Source organism: Eubalaena glacialis, chromosome 2 (assembly GCF_028564815.1).
Source record: "Eubalaena glacialis isolate mEubGla1 chromosome 2, mEubGla1.1.hap2.+ XY, whole genome shotgun sequence".
Taxonomy (NCBI): domain Eukaryota; kingdom Metazoa; phylum Chordata; class Mammalia; order Artiodactyla; family Balaenidae; genus Eubalaena; species Eubalaena glacialis.
This window is the reverse complement of record NC_083717.1, coordinates 169922694-169925617: the sequence shown is the minus strand read 5'-3', so window position 1 is coordinate 169925617 and position 2924 is coordinate 169922694. Positions and strand designations below refer to the sequence as shown.

Below are 2924 nucleotides of genomic sequence, written 5' to 3'. Positions count from 1 at the left end.
TTGTCAGTGTTCTGGATTTCCAATAGGTGTGTTATGGTACCTCATTGCTGTCATGATTTGCAATTCCCTGGTAACATACAATGTGGAGCATTTTTTCATGTGCTTATTGCCAACTATATATCTTCGTTGATGAGGTGTCTGTTCAGGCCTTTTGCCCATTTTTTAATAAGGTTACGCATTTTCTTCTTTTTGAGTTTTAAAAATTCTTTATATATATATATATATATATATATATATATATATTTGGCTGCATTGGGTCTTTGTTGCTGCCCACGGGCTTTCTCTAGTTGCGGCGAGCGGGGGCTACTCTTCATTGCCGTGTGCGGGCTTCTCATTGCTGTGGCTTCTCTTGTTGCGGAGCACGGGCTCTAGGCCCGCAGGCTCAGTAGTTGTGGCACACGGGCTTAGTTGATCTGCAGCATGTGGGATCTTCCCGGACCAGGGCTTGAACCCGTGTCCCCTGCATTGGCAGGTGGATTCTTAACCATTGCACCACCAGGGAAGCCCCAGAATTCTTTATATATTTTGAATAACAATCTTTTATCAGATATGTCATTTGCAAATATTTTTTCCCAGTTTGTGGCTCATCATCTTATTCGCTTGACAGTGTCTTTCACAGAGCAGAGGGGTTTTTGTTTTTTTTTTTTAGATTTTGATATTTTAATTTCTTTTGAATACAAGTCACTTTTTGTAAGCTAGGAAACAGAATCAAACTAAGGCAGTCTTGTCCTCTAGAGATCCAGGCCAGTTCTTACAATCTTCAGCAGAATGACATCATAATACAAGGTGCTAACAACAGGGTTAAAAACTATAAATAATAACCACTTATTTACATTTTTTCCTTAGGAAACAGCCAAAAGTCCAGTCCTTAAAGGCATGATATGCAGAACATCTAGATCTACAAAGTACAGAATTATCCAAATTATACGCTGGCCAACCTGTCGGTGAACCATATCAGAGCTGGCCAAGGACTGGTGAACAGAGAATGTGTTTATGGTTTGAAAATTTGCTCTGAGGTTTAAAAAATTCCTAGTTGCTCTTAATAAGAAAGCAAGTAAAAAATATTATAGATGCACCACACTGATTATTTGATTTTGCCAAGGTTTTCCACTAGAACACAAAGTTAGAGTATGGGGATAAGACACTTAGATATTTTCAAAATAAATTACTTAGTAATAAGAAATCTGACTTACTGCATTCTTCCATTTGCCACAAGAACATACTGACAATGAGGACTATTTAAAAGAATGCTCAACTCTAAAAAGGGGGGTGGCAGCAACACATTCCACTACAGAATAACCTCCCACTTTCCCATACAATTAACATTGCTACTTTTCATGATACATATTCATGTGGAAAAACTTGTCAGGAGCTCTTGCCAGGGCCAGGACATGAAAAATAGAGACTGTCCTAACGACATGGATAGTTGTAAGCTCAGTTAACGTCTTAGGATGGACCCATAAAATCTGGCCACTGTTTTGTTAAACATCTGCAAATCGCAGAACCCCTTAGCCCTTAGCCATAGTATCTGCTCAATGTCTTAAAGCTGGGCTCAGTCCCATCTGTGACTCTTTTCTTCAGGGCTGAGGTGTGTGCTAGTCATCAAAGTCTGGCATGTCATCGTAGGAGTATCCCCAGTAGCCTTTGGGTGCATAGCAGGCGATGCGCAGGTGGTAAAATCCCGGCAGGAACACCAGGATGCCAATGATCAGGATGGGAACGGCCCGGTCTGCCCCCTCATAGCAACTGTGGGAGAAGTTTGTTGAAGCTCAAAGGAAGAAACATGTCTTGTTATCTGAGAACAAAATCCCTTTGCTGATATAGCCTACCAGCAGGAGGGAGCCTATGATGATGAGAAAGGCGCCAATCAAAAACAGCACCGTAGCAAGCGCAATGGCCTTATATGGAATCTTAGGAGGGCCTTTCTTAAACTTTAATAAATTGGATCTCATGACATCAGGAAAGAAGGAAGATTCCCACAATCTGTTGGCTTGAGCAGTTAGTTTCTCCCTGAAGGTCAATGTAGCCATCATCTGTACTGGAGAGCCTTGAGTATTTTACTTTACTACTGGGGATTCCAGTAGCCAGTTGGTACGAGAGGACATCATAACACGCTGACACGAGCCCCGCCAGGCCGTCCGCTCTGACAGCTAGCTCACGGTTTGCAGCGGGCGAGCCCGAGGCCTCATGGCACGCCTCCCCCAACTGCCTCCCCGCCCCCGACCCCAGAGGTTTTTAATTAATTAAAACAATTAGCTTAACAAGTCTCCCTTCCATGAATCATGGCCTTTGGTGTTATATCCAAAAAGTCATCATGTCAAAGGTAATCTAGCTTTTTTCCTGTGTTATCTTCTAGGAGTTTTATAGTTTTGAATTTTACAGTTAGCTCTAAGATGCATTTTGAGTTAATTTTTTGTGAAGGGTATAAGGTTCATTTTTTGGCATGGGGATGTCCAGTTGTTCCAGCACCATTTGTTGAAAAGACTGTCTGTGTTCTATTGTATTACCTTTGCTCCTTCATTAAAGATCAGTTGACTATATTAATGTGGATCTATTTCTGGGCTTTTAATTCTGTTCCGTTGATCTATTTGTCTGTTCTTTCATCGATACCACACTGTCTTGATCATATTATAGTAAATCTTTAAGTCAGTAGTTTCAGTTCTTTAACTTTGTTCTTTTCTTTTAATATTGTGCTGGCTGTTATCAGTCTTTTGTTTCTCCATATAAAGTTTATAATCATTCTGTCAATGTCCACAAAATAACTTGCTGGGATTTTGATTGGGATTGAGTTGAATCTATACATCAAGTTGGGAAGAACTGACATCTTGACAATATTGAGTCCTCTTATCCACGAACAAATGGAATATCTCTCCATTTATTTAGTTATTCTTTTAATTTTTTCATCAGAGTTTTGTAGTTTTTCT

General features: G+C 40.3%; 1 pseudogene; it reads right to left on the bottom strand.

Annotated features, from left to right (window-relative positions):
• Window positions 1–1458: 1458 nt before the first annotated feature.
• LOC133085619 (transmembrane protein 230-like) lies at window positions 1459–2114 on the bottom strand (annotated as a pseudogene).
• Window positions 2115–2924: the final 810 nt, after the last annotated feature.